The following is a 15,663-nucleotide window of genomic DNA, read 5'->3' as shown; positions in this document are numbered from 1 at the left end:
AATAGTATATTGATTTAGATATATTACGTTAAAACAGTAAACTACGATAATATAACACATATATACATTTATTTTAATATTAAATTAAAATTTTAAAAATAATAGTAATAATTTAAAACTATAAGTATTACCACAATTTAAAGGATTATTATGTATCTAAAAATCATAAGGAAACTAAGTCGTTGATATTTATTCAAAAATGTCATATTTTATATTTCTAGTGAAATTTACTGATGTTCTATTTTCTCGATTTTTATAACTTATTCTTATAAACGAAGTTTTTTTAAATCTATAATATTAGTTCTTATAGTAAGTGTTTTTTTTTTTTATACTTTTGTGATTAATATTGAAAAAACTTGTTGTTGTGTATGAATAAACAAATAAAATAACTTGTATATTTTATATTGTCTTCTTTGAATTGAAAGTTTAGTATAGTTTATATTACCAACAAACATTATTTTTTAATTATTTTTGGTATAGTATGAAGTACTAAAAAAATGTTTATATTAATTATCAGTCACGTTGTTATTAGTAAACTATAATTTATCCGAGCATTGGATTATAAAAATTACAAGCATAAACATTTTTTATTGTAGTTAAATTATTATTGTTATGACAACATCATAATAAGTTATATATTATGTATCTAAGTTAAAGAATTCTCTAAATAAATAAATCAAAAATAAATAAAAATTGAAATTTAATAATACAGTATAATATATTATAATATATTTATCATTTTGGCAGAGAAACAAAAAAAAAAAAATTCATAATTAATTTATGATTATTAAGTTATTCAGTAACCTAATGCTTTTTTAAATAATACAATTTATATATTATTATATTTTAGTAGCTTTCAGTAGGGAAACATTACAATATTTTTAGTATTTAAGATATTTTACGTGTAGTATTTTGTATTTTTTCTCTGTATTATTGAATTCATCGCATACCTTATTTATGTGGTGTAGGTAATTAATGCATAATATAGGTATTTATAACAAAATGTTGATGTTTTGTTATGGTCGTATAAATATTAGTATATTAGTAAATAAATCAATGAAATATGCATATAAATAAATTATATGGTCTTTTATATTTTTTTCATATTCAGAATATGTGTATTTCGTTTAATTATGGTATTATTATATATGTTTTATACTTAACAATTAAGTTTTTTGATTGTAAATTTATAAGTTTTAATGATTTTTAAAAATTATTACCACCTTTAAATCGGGTGAAAAATTATAACACGATTTTAAAAACAACATAATTTTAGTTTTAAAACCTAGGTAGTTAAATGTAAAATACTAATAATATCATTTGAGATATTTTTATTATTCGTATTTTTTAATTTATATATATATATATATATATATATATATATAGATATAGATATATATCAATTATTTATAATTAAGTTTAAATTTAATATATTGTAGACTATAATGTCTTGTTCTAATTTTTAATTTGTTTAATAAAAGTTAGATTTAAGTTACACTAAGTTTTGGACTACTCGTAAGCAAAAAAAAAAAAAAAAAAGAAATTGCAAGCCTGGCCAAATAATAAATTAAAATTAAATAATATGAATGTTTTATTAAATACAATGTATATTCTATATTGTATATTTTCTATTATATAATATACTTTTATACACAATTATATTTATTCTATTTTATTAGTAACTTAATTAAATAAATATCAAAGAGTATTTTATCATCAAAAATTGAATTTTGTAGTTATATTTAATCAATAGATTATAAAAATTAAAAAAACCAACTTCTGTTGAATGGCGGGTGAGGTTAGGTATTTTATTGGAAACAAATGCTTTTGATGGTACACTGGATTATATGTAGACTACTTTAGTGACCTGCATTTGAATAAAAGGTACTTTTATTGTGAAAAGCATACACTTCATTACCTCTTAAGCTCCTTTAAGCGAGATGTGGACGAGCTGAGATATTACAGTTGAATAATTTTGTCGGAGAGGAAACGTAAAAAAAATGAAAGAAGAAGAGTTCAGGTTTTGGCTATATATTTATACATCATACATACAATATATGCATAAGTTGTTTGAATTTATGAGCAAATACATTGAATCAGTTTTGTTTCTAGATAAGAAGATATTATTGCGGGACAATTAAAATTTTAAATAAAAATACATCACATCACTATATCTCTCTGTACGTCTAATGCATTTGCATTTTTATTCAATTAGCCAACGCTACAATTGGTTAATTGAATTAGTTGAAATTCAAACAATGTTGCTTGTTCATCAATCAAAGAGTGCACGTTCGTAAATGATGAGTTATTATCGCTAACAATGATGACGGTGTTTGTACTCGAATTCGGTGTATTATAATAATATAAGGTTGTTTTGTTGTTTTCCTCTTCCTCCCCTTCAACTATTATCAACTATACCCACCATACGGATGTAGGTACCTAACTAAACGAAATTCGGTGTTTCCTAAAATACATATTGAAATATAGAGATATTTAAATATTTTTGCAAAAACTTTTGTGCTTCCAGCGTTTTGGGTTAGCCTAATATAAACCTAGAGAACGAACATCATAATGCTATGTATTATATACACCGAAATGTATTAAAAAATATAAATTACTATGGTTTGTTATTTAAAGTTTTTGAATTGTGTTTTGCTTGAGAAAAGTTCTTGAAGTTAAAATACTGAAAACTATTTCAATATACAAGACGTATGTAGGTATAGGAAAAACACGGAACTTAAATATCAAATGAAAAACAACATTATTTCCATCTAAAATATGACATTAGAACAATATCAGTAATACAGTCTATTATATATAATATTATGTATATTATATATTATATAGTTATAACAAATATAATTATATACATAATTGATTAATTTTCTTCATTAATCATCCAAATTAATGAGTAAAAGTTTTGATACAAATTGACTGATATGTACGGTGTATATATATAATGTAATATATTTCACACTAAATATATAGCTAGTTGATTCAAACTGTTGTACAAGTTACGAAACTTGTCGATTTATACATATTAATTACGTCCAGTTCAATTCCCATGATAAAATAATAACGGCTGTCACATAATACCACAGACGTATTTAGATTTTTTGTCCCTCAATGCTCATCCCCCAAACTAACCATTCTTACAACTTTAAATTTTAATTAATGACAATTAATTATTATACAGGTACATGTTATATTATTAAATAGGAAAACAAATTGAACAAACAAAAAAAAAACAATAACACATAGTTGTATTTGCAAATAAAATGATTGTTATTTTAAGTAAAAGAAAAGATAAAATTTTTATTAATAGCTTAAAAAAAATATGATTATGTATAAAAAAAAATTCAATATGTTTTTATTTCGTGAAAACTTCAATTCTGTGAATAAAAAAACATGTATATAATACTATTTTTATTTTTATTATTTTTTTTCCGGTTATTTTTAAAAGGGCCAACAATTTTCATTTTGTACGTCTCCTTTAAAATATAAAATAAGTTCAATATTTCTAAAAAAACACAAAATGTTTAAAAAATTCATATTCATTATATACAATATACTATTGATTAAAACTATAATTAATAAAACTAAAAATTATTGTAATTCAACATTATTGTTATCAGAATTAATTTGTATGTTTAATTCATCTGAATATCTAGTTCATTTAAATAGATAAAATAATCATTTAAAATCAGAATAGATCTGCATAATTTAATAATTAACAATTAAATAACATTTTACGATGACTTTTGATTGGAATTAAAATTAATTTAATTAATTTTATAGTGTTATTATTTTTTTTATTGATTTCTAATTATCTTATATTCATACTACTTTTAAAAGAATGCAGTAATATGTAAGAGCCGAAAATTAATTTATTTTAAATAAAAATAGTAATAGTTCTTTATACTGAATTTCAAAAAATCACAAACATTTGCATAAATAGCTCAGAGTTATTCGTCGTTATCTTCAATATTGTTTATTATCCCATACACTAGATAGAAATATTACGTTATTTTCAAACATGTATTTTTAAATAGTTGACAAATTACGTAATTTATGCATCATTATGTTTGACATTTTTAAAATTGTAATTAAAACATGATTTGACCTAATTTGATTTCAGTAATGCAATTAAAAAAAAAAATATATCGACTTAATTTTCTTGTGTTAGATTCATTATTTTCCTATTTTTGGACAATACTATATCTTATTTTTGCTATTTTAATCTATTTGTAACAAAAAGTTCTCATAGTAATATTATTTAATGAATAAAATTACAACAGTTATATAATTTATTTATTATATAAATAATAATAATAATAATGTTAATATAATAACGCACTATGGCAAATAGATCATTGCAAACTATAAATTTTATAACAACTGTATTAGGAAATATTGCTCTTGCATTTAGACAAATATTTAAATTACAAATTAATTATTCAAATTTCTGGCTAATATTTATTTTAGAAAAAATACATTTTTCACGTAGTATTATCCAAATGGCTGCATATGAAATTTGATTTTTATTCTAGTATAAAAATAATACAACTGTAACAATATCAAAATAATTAATTAATAAAAAATAAATCAAAAAATATTTTGTTAAATAGGTAGGTATTTAATTGTATAATTGGTTGTCTGAAGAGAAAAAAAAAGTTGTAAATGTGAATCACGTGAATATTAATAACTATAGATCTAATGGGTCATTCGCTTAAAATAGTATTCACATTCACTGTTTTTGATTAAGCATTATTTATGTATTTGTATATTTCAGTACATCTATCAAAGTAATTTTGGAATTTTTAGCAAAGTTCATATTCATTTTAGAATTTTAGATAAATGTTTATGATATATTGTGTGTAATTAATTATTTGTATTTTATAAACTATGAAAAATGATCAAAAATGACATTTAAATAACAAGTCCATTTCATTAATATAATTTAACTTTACATGATGTTCTGATTTTTATTATTTTATTTTATCACTGGTTTTTTTTTTGTTGGATTTATCAAACTTTTATATAATATACACGCAGTACACAAGTAATTTTAATTAATTTTAGGTAATGGTAGTTACATACATATGTTCTAATACGACGAATTTATAAATAATAAGCATTCGTAATTGATAATATGAGTACGCACATGTTAACTCTTAAGTTTACTATGTAACGCCTTCTGCTTGTTATTCTCGGGAAATGTTAATCTCGTTTTGTTGAAACAAAAATGACGAAATTTACTAACATAAACGTAAATAAAAGACTTGTTTTTTTCGGAATGTCATCACACTATTTAACAATATTTATGGTATAGTTTGATAGCGTAAAGCACAAAGAGAAAAAAAGATCAGTTATCAATAATTTTCTATCTAGAATGACCAAAAAAAAATATTGAGATTAGATGTGTTTTCCATCTAATCACGTGGGCGATAATCATATAATACATTAAATTCTATCACCTCCTCGACTATGATTTGAAGTCTGTCACACCTTAACTGTGGTTAAATTGGTTAGATAAACTGGGGTATACTTGTAACTGGAAACTACATTATTTCCCATCGTTAATCAGTGTTAATGAAAAATAATGAGCAACTATCTAGTTTTATCCAAGTCTGTTATCACCATACCATCTGATTTTAAACGATTATCAATCAAACTGTTTTGACGCCGTTGTCTGTGGTTAATGGTAAACAGTATGTTGAAAATTTCTTTGAAATAATCTTATAATCAATATATAATAATGCTTGTGAACCACATTATTTCCAGTCAAACGATATACAATGTCTGTTTTTCGAGGATTACAATCTGAGAGCGCTGCATTAAGGTAAGACGCATATCATGTCGTCTCCTATATTTTTCACAGGTTCCTCCTAAGGATATAAGATTATTCATATGTTTCTAAGGCCGTTATACATAATATACATAATTTAGTATTTAATGTTATTTACATATTTATATAATATTATTATGTATACAATACATTTTTAAAACGCGAACAAATGATTAAATAAAAAACTTAAACCTGCGTAAAATAGTCGTATAATGTGCTGAATAAAAGTTTTTTTTAAATATATGCACTGTTGAAGTATTGTAGATTATTGTTATTTTATTTATTATAATTATATACATTTATTACTACGTATATAAATTAAAAGTTTGGACCTTTAGGCTATTTTAGTGTGGTTTAAGTTTCATATAAATAATGTTTAATGATTCTAGTTCTATATTCAGTACCATAAAAATGGTCCATACCCAGTAGTTAGTACGTTGATACCTGATTAACGGTTATTATAGTTAGAACTTGTTTGTCGTTTCTTTTAAGAAATTCTATTTTTAAATAAAACAACATAGTTTTTAGTCAATAAAATATAAAACTGCGTATATAATTATACGTATTACAAATAATAAATAAAAAAGTGTAAAGTAGGTAACTGCTATTGCTGTACAATAGCTGGTATTGAGTGCACTTCGTCATTAAGTTATAAGTCGCTGTAGTGCTTGTGTAAATTTTAATTCAATAATCATTGCAAAACCAGTTTTATACATAATTTCTATTTCACTGAATTATACATAATTTCTATTTCACTGAAAACGATTAACTTTAAAAATTAGTATAGTTATAGTTTAAAGTTTCAAATAAGTAAATGATTTTATAACTATATAATATATTTTCATCTATATATTTTTACGCTTTAAAAGTTGGTTCATTATTTCAGACAAATCTTTAAAAAGTTTTATTATTTCCATCGTGATTTATCCAATATATTTATTGTGATGAATGAAGAAAAAATCAATTTTTTTCATTGTAGTTGCCAAGAAAAATCAAAAACTAAATAAATATTGTACAACAATCAAGTTATTTTTTTAGCAATGTGTCTGTGATTCTATTTTATGTATTAAAAATTTTACATTTGTAAAATGTTACATGCAAGTGTATTAAATTTAAGTTTAAAAACTCAATTAATAATATATTTTTGTTTTGGAAAAAAAAAAATATTGTTGTAAGAAAACCCAAATAACTTAAATTATTACTTTTACCAGGTATTGATAAAATGAAGCAAGAAATCTGTTATTCAAAATTTTCAGTTTAATGTTTTGTTTATAATTATATTATATTAATACTATTATTATTTAACATTTTTCATTCTGTTTAAAATAATGAAATTAAAATTATGGTTGGATTTTTTTTTACTGTTTTGAAAAATGATGATTACCTATATTATGTTATATATTAATCCATATTTGGATTAAAAAAGTAGAATTTTTTTTGTTCGTAATAACTATGATAACCTAATTTTAATGTTTGAAGTTTTTCAGACTTTAAATTCACATTTGATATAAATCAGTAAATTCCACTGAATTGTGGTCTAAAAAAGTGAATCTATATAATTCCGTTAAACCCGGATTGTCCGTATTCAGAACATTAATTTTGTTTTAACTTCATCGACTAGCTCTGTTTAACATAATCATATTAAAAAATTCCACGTACGTTTTTTATTATACATCATTATATACACATATGTATATAAAAAAGTATGAAATATTAAAAATGGTTTTTTTATATTTAACCATATAATTTGTATCAAAATTATAAATTAATAGATAACTTAAGTTACCTCTTTTTAGTAGATTATGTAAATAATATTTGACATTCATTGTTTTAATTTTGGATAATTTAAAAGACTTGCAGTAATTTTAATATTTTATTTAGTCCGTATTTTGTCATTCTTATTTTTAAATGTTATAATGAAAAACAGCACTGAATAATTAAAATTATTTTAAAATATGATACGGTTGATCAATGTTCTTGAGTTTTTACAATTAAATTGCCATACACAATATCAGTAATATTTTTGTATTATTTGACTGTAAACGATAGAGTTAATTTTGAATCAAAGAAAATATATTTAATGACGTATTTATATATGTAATAAGTACATACATAAAAAATATTAAATAAGTATAAATAAACGGGTGAATAATGCTAAAAATGGAAGATTTTCTTTATTATCCGGTATTTGCAATACTATATAACCATATATTGTTGTATTAAATCGTTATGTTGCTTATTTATTATCTATGAATCTGATCGAATGTCTATTATAAAAATATTTTACAAAAAAATTAAGTAATTTGCATTATTTTGTATTTAGAATTAATTAAATATTTAAATATAAAACGTTAAGTACTATTAGATGCTTTTAATGAGAGTAATTCAATTTTTCTTCTTAAAAAATTAAAAAGATCATACTTTCCAAGAAATTAAATATAATGTTTAATTTTCAATGATATCATAATTAATAATATTTTAAAACTATTATTTTTTAGAAATTATAATATAGAAAGTTTTAAGTTACCTACTCAACTTTTGGTCTCTTCTTAAAAAAAAAAAAAATCCGTTTTTGTTCAATACTTTTAACGAAACTTGAATCTTATATAGATAAAACTAAAATATTAATATGTATAAAAATTGGTATGAAAATTATAACGTAATTTTCATCCCGTTAGTTTTAAGATTTTTTTATGATATAAATGAGTAATTAATAAAATAATAGTAAATAATAGTATTAGTAAATAATACTTTTTTTAATTTCAATTATGTTATGCTGCCAAAGCATTGGGAAATCTCTTCATTTAAGTGTAATATACTAAAATTACTTAATACTTCCAACACTTATACTTGTAGTAAAAAATATTTTTTATAAATTATATTATAAAAAAAAAAAATATGTTAAACTAAAAATTAAAATGATAGTGTGGTGAATTTTACAGCATGAAGTAATAAATGATTTTTTTTTTTTGTTATATTACATACTAGTTAGAACATTTATTTATTTGATTATAGTTCAACAATTTGTTAGGTTCTATATCGATATTATATGTGTTACAAAATGTTATACGCAGTGAAGAATTTATTAGTTTTATTATTTAAAACCAATAAAAGTATTTTATATTTTCAGAAATATATTTTTGGAGTAATAAAAGATTTCTAAAAGCTTTATAATATACTGTTATAATAGTATTATAATCACTCTTTTTTAGATTGGAAAAATAACACAGATGATAACATAATTTTATGTTTTGTTTAAATTTTAATCATTTTCTAGAAAACTGTGAAAAATAGTACAAATTTAACATCTATGAAGAAAAATTAGGATAAATCATTACTATGGAGAGAATAAACGTAATGCACCTTATAAGCATTCATAACAATACATGTATAAAATATTTTTTTAATAATAACTTGTGATTGCACGTAAAAAATTACGTTCATAAATCAAAAAAAATGTAAAACAAGTTACCTACTTAAACAAAAAAAAAAAAATATATTATTGTTGTAAAGTAATAAAAATCGTTTTTCAATATTTACTATTTCTCATGCAAACTCAAAAAAGTAATAACCAATAATAGTAAACTTTATGGGCGTATACTGAATAGTAATAAAAATTGATTTTTGAATACCTACGTATACAACATGTTATTATTATTACTAAATTAATAACATTATTATAAAATCATAAGACAATATTATGTGGACGTGTGATCTGTATAAAAACCGAGTCTTTGTACAATCCTATGTGCGGTGTTACTTTTAATATTTCGCTTTTTTTTTTCGTTTCATTATTTTTTTATTATTATTGTCATACATCTATATTGCTTGTATATTGACACATTAGTCTGATTTTATCGTTCTTATTGTGAAGTATAATATTATAATGTTTAATACGCATTGTCGCACGCATCAATTGATTTATCGCCAGTGTCGTGTACCATAATAACAAGGGCTAATAAATAACGCCCCACCCACCCGTGACGGGAAGCGTATGCATGTATAAATTTGACGGTGAATAATAATGTATTGCATATGGTATACAGCGTATGACGGTGGCTTGGTACGGTTGGGTCGGTGGTCGGGTGGGTAAAGTGGGAGTGTTAGTGTTACGTTATCGTATATTCTGGTGATTCTGCGGTGTGCGCGGTCGGCCAATATCAGATTTCGTTCTTTTTTTCGGTTTTTTTTCACCCACCACTTCTGCTCACCGACCAAACATACTTTCCGACGCTGAAAATAAATTGCTCGTCGGCCGAATGTCAGCGTATAACACTCGAACATACACAAACTTCCATGTAGATAACACGTACGACCACCGATTTTGTACGTTTTCCGATTCCTTGTCATTGGTGGATTGTGTATATCATTGTGGGGGGGGGGGCGAATTCTTTGGTTGCAATGTTGTCGTCCAGATGTTGGAATTGGAGTAAATTGATCGCTTAAAACACCCATTTCCAACAACAACAATAACAACAACGACAACGACAAATAATAATAAAATAAAAATAAAATAAACTGAATAAAAAAAATAATAAAAAATAATAATAATAAAGCTTAGATGTGAGTACCAGTGAACGTTCTATTGATTTTGTCATATTCACGAATTTTCGGTGGTAATAGTTATTTTGAACTTAAGTAATTGAGGTTTCCAAATACGATATTACTAAAACTATTTAAATAATGTATAATTATGTACACGTTATTTATTGTAAATTGTAATGAAATCATAATATAAACAAATGACGGTGAAATTAAAATACTATATATATTCAAGACTATATTATAGTGATCACTGCATATTTAAGACGCCATACTGTATAATAAATTGTTAACTTGGTTATTTAATTATTAATTACCTACCATAATTTTTCAACCCTTATATTTCATAAAAAATTAAAACTATTTACAGATTATACGTTATATACTTATATAACACCTATGAATGTGATTATTTGGTGATTTTAGAGCTTATATTATAATTATAAACTGCGAATATAATGGATATTTTGTTAAAATTTCGATCACAAACGTTTTGAAGCCGTTAATAATTTTTTTTTTATTTTAGTTTTATTGATCGTTATTGTGCTGATTGTCATCTTAATAGTCTAAAATATTCTTTTAGTTCAAAACTAATAGATCCTTACAGTAAATTTTGGAAAATTACGTTTTTAATTTAAAGAATAAAGATTATATTACCTATTGGCTATTGTTTGGTGGCGTCTTGTATAAAATATAATATACAATGTAAATTATACATATATTCTATAAATACATATTAATACTCAAGTGAAATTTTTATCCGTATTACGAGTATAATCATTTAACATGAGGTATCAAAAGTTCAGAAGGAAAAAATCCATCTAATTTTACTAGTTTTAATATTTATTTGAGTTAAATTATTATTTATTGAATGCAAAAATTTGGAACCATATCTTATTATCTTGTGTCTTTCAATATTTTAATTATTAAATTTGCATTTCACATTTTTAAAGTATAATATTTTAAATATCTACATAATAAATAACAATACTAAATTTAAATTATTAAATTATCTAAAACGTATACATTTATTATGCATTTGTTAGACAGAGACAATCACCACAAACCAATATGGTGTAGTGTCCGCTTAAAAACACTGTTATTATAAGCATAAAAAATATGGTTCCAAACATATATTATATGTTATAACTATAACTGTATATTATATAGTGTATTTTTTTATATATCCAACTGTGGTATATTCCATAATATATAGTATTCTATTAGAACATTATAATAATTATAATGATTATTTTGACTTAGAATGTTAGATTAGAATACTATGCATCTGTGTACTATCACTGGAAAGCATTGTTTGTATAAAGCTCGGTAAATGATAAACGAGTGCAGTCACTCAAAGATCTTAGAAATAAAAAAAATTTAAGCGTAATGTTAAATAATGTACATTTTCTAACATTTCATAATTCAGTTTTTTTTTTCGTTTATTTGATTATGTTTAATGTTCTAACTTATTTATTTATATCTACGGAACTAATATTATTGTAGTTAATTAATTATTTTAAATACTTATTTTTAAAATGCTGTAATAAAATAATATACAATATAAATAAATTATTTAGGACATAAGTCATAAAGAATTTAAGTCAACTAATTTTTTTAGAGTGAATCGTCATATATATAATACTATTCATATTTTAATATTTAGTATCTCGTTTTTAATAGTATTTCAATAAGAAACAATTTTCTGAATGATGAATTTTTGTCATTTGATTGTTGGAAATATAAATGTGAACAATAATGGAGAAGCATATATTATATTATGTTTGAATAATGTATATATATATATATATATATATAATATTGTATAGGGTATATGAACATAATATAGTAAGTGAGTGTAAATAAAATCGTAGTTTTGGATGATTTTATTTTAAATATTAAACCTTTTCGTTTTTATATAAAAATCACAATAAAGTTAAATTGATTTTACTTTACTTTTATGTAGTTAACAATAATATAATGTATTATATCATAATTAAAACACTAACAAAAAATCACTGATATTTTGATTATATTTTTTATTATTCAACAAAATATTTGTAATAACTATAGGTAAGAATATATATATTCTATTGAGAATATTAAACATAATTTTTGACGTAACTTATTTAAAAATTTAAATAAATAAAATAAAATACCATAGTAAACAATTTGTCAAATATAAAAAAAAAAACATAGTTAAAAATTGTATTTATCTTCAGAGTTCAACTTATTCCAAGATATCGTCATAACCAGAATATGAATACGACGAACTTGTTTGACTTGAATCTGTTATCATTAAATACATCTTTGAAAAACTTCATATGAATTTATATTTAAATAACTTAAATATTAAACTACACACTTAAGCTTGATTACTTACTTCATATTATTCAAGAAGCTTTCAACATCAAAATTATCGATTTAATTTTCAGTTATAATGAACCTATCAAATTTTAAATTATAAATTGTAATCATCTGTAAATCATATATATTTATAGGTGTTCATTTAATCGTGTTTTAATATTCAATTTTGTTGGATAATTGCCTCAAATATTAGAAAGAAAATAAGATTTTGATTATAAATTGAACTGTAACTAAAATAACTACTGCTAATATTAAATAATAAATATTTTAAAAGTTGAATAAAATAAAATATTACGTAATTAGTGTTTAGTATATTTTATCAAATTAAATGATATTAAGCTAGGGGCTATGTTGCTACTTCTCTGACGATTAACTATAACTGGGCGTTTTAGTAAACAAACACGCCATGATTTCCGAAATAAAAATAACTTCTTAAAATAAAGTCTTATTTTAACATAAAAAAGCAATATTTAAATGATGAATGATAAATTTATAAAAACTTCAGTTTATAATTAATAAAATAATAATACATTTAACTTTAATGAAAGTTATAACATTTGATAACGTAATAATAATATTATACATATGAATAATTATTGGGAAAAATCATCATTACTATGTATAGTAAATATTGTATACTAAACATTATTTTTATTCCCATAAACATATTACAAGCTATTTATCAAACTCAAAAATATAATTTTAAGTTTTAAGCATTAGCTTATATAGTATTTATACTCAATTTAAAATATATTCATTTATCTATTATTATCTCCAAAAACAAATTATGATTTATCATTCAATTCAAAAAGTTTTTTTACAGTTTTTGATATATTTTGTTTTTCACTTGGTATAATAGAGTTAACAATTTTTTATTTATTTATGTTTTTTACTTGAAACAACTTTTTTATTCCTACTTATAAACTCAACTTATTTTCCAAGAATATAAATAAATTTAAGTTCAATTTTACTTTTTAGTAGAGTATATTTTTTATTGATATACCAACATCTTAAAAATTTAAATTGAATTTTATTTATATTTTTTTAGTTAATTGATATGTTATATGAAAAAAAACATACCTATTATAATTGATGAAACATAATAAATTTCAAGTATTAAATTAATATATTGATTGATGAGGAATATAACTTTTTTTATATAAATAAAAATTGATTTGGGATAAAATGAAACACTCCTGTATAAGTTAAATAATTTATATTGCATAATAACTCTTAATTGCAACTTGATAAATGAGAAAAATTATATCAACTTATAACATATTTAAAAAAAAATAAAATACTAATATCTGTGAAATTAACTCCCCGAGATAATCGTTATTAACTGTTTTATAGTTATTTAATAAATCAAATCGATCGGACTGTTTTTGAGATGGTAAAAATCTAAGTTTTGGGCTAAGAGGTTACTTTTACGTGTATAGCATATTATTGTAAGAACACACATGACTCAAAAATTAAGTTTTTATAGATATTATTGTAAGAACACACATAACTCAAAAATTAAATTTTTATAGATATTATTGAAAATAACAGTATTTGGATCAGGTTTTAAATTAAATGAATAAATAAAAATAATTATTTTATTTAAAATTATTAATGGCTCTTTCAATTTTATCACTTATGACTTTTAATTAGTTAAACTGATCTTATTTCTCATATACCTTCTAATCTTAAATTATAATTCATTTTTTTATTGTATTTCCATAAATTCACTAAAATTCAACTACACTTACATTACCAATAATCCGTTCAACGAATACGTAAACTCTTACTTCCCAGATTCGCCTTATCGTGAATGATAGCTTTATTTCTTCTACATCAGCTGGTTATATTTTATTTCAACATTTAAATTTTAAATTTCTATTTTCAAAGAATTACAATAATATTCAACTTATTTACTGATTTGTTCTCTATAGGTATTTGTTTGAATTAAATAAAAACATATAATTGTCCTTACTAAATAATATATTTTACTATAAACCATATTTTTTTCATAATCATCGTTTAAATTGCCGCCGATATTATATGATTTACACCAAACGTTTTTTTATTTTATTGTAAAACTATTAAAATTAGTTATAAATTATTAACCTGCATATTATTTTTTTTTTCAGTGATAAAAAATTAAAATTAACTTTCTCCCGTGAAGTTTCATATTTTAATCTGTTTTATTAATTTGAAATTCGTAAATTTAAACATACTAGGATTCTCCATTTTCGAAACCATTAATATATTTATCACTATTTTAATCATATTTCAGTTAAATTTCTATTGTATATTATAAAATAACGCTGGATAATTAATATAACTACCAATTAATGATGATTATTATAAAAATATAGCAAACTTAACTTCTACTTTTTATTTGAAAGTAAATAAATAAATAAATAACCTAATTTTTCAAAATATTTATGAAAAAATAAAAAAATTTAAAGCTAATATTGTTGAATAACTCAATTTTAGCCAACTGATAAAAATTAAAGGATTTTAGTTTTAATGTATTGAAACTTTAGTTTATACTTATATTTAATGTGTTGTTATATCTTATCTTACAGTTTTATAATGTGATCGATTTTTCTTTTTGAATCTATCTTAAGATTATCGCTCTATTGTATACAATTTGTCGATTTCTATCTTCCACTAGTTCATGGATATGTGAACAAAATGAATTAAATTGCATTTAGTTGGAAGATGTACATTTATAAATTGCAACATACCGATAGAAATTCACCAAAGTAATATATTTATACAAGGATCTACTCTGGCCAACTGAGCTTTAACCGGTAATAGAAATCACTCCATTGAGTATCTGGCTTACACAACTCGAATTTTTCTTCTAAGTACAGAGATGTGATGGTTTTTTTTTTAGTTTTTTTGTGTTTTATATT

At 22.0% G+C, this 15,663-nt stretch overlaps 1 protein-coding gene across 1 annotated transcript in view; it reads left to right on the top strand.

Annotated features, from left to right (window-relative positions):
• LOC112595521 (dopamine D2-like receptor) overlaps positions 1-15,663 on the top strand; it is a 239,183-nt gene that overhangs the window by 127,862 nt on the left and 95,658 nt on the right. The gene's annotated exons all lie outside the window — the stretch shown is intronic.

Source organism: Melanaphis sacchari, unplaced genomic scaffold (genome assembly GCF_002803265.2).
Source record: "Melanaphis sacchari strain LSU unplaced genomic scaffold, SCAv2.0 Contig27_pilon_pilon, whole genome shotgun sequence".
Lineage (NCBI taxonomy): Eukaryota > Metazoa > Arthropoda > Insecta > Hemiptera > Aphididae > Melanaphis > Melanaphis sacchari.
Note: the sequence above shows the minus strand (reverse complement) of the source record. Positions and strands in the feature narration are given on the sequence as shown.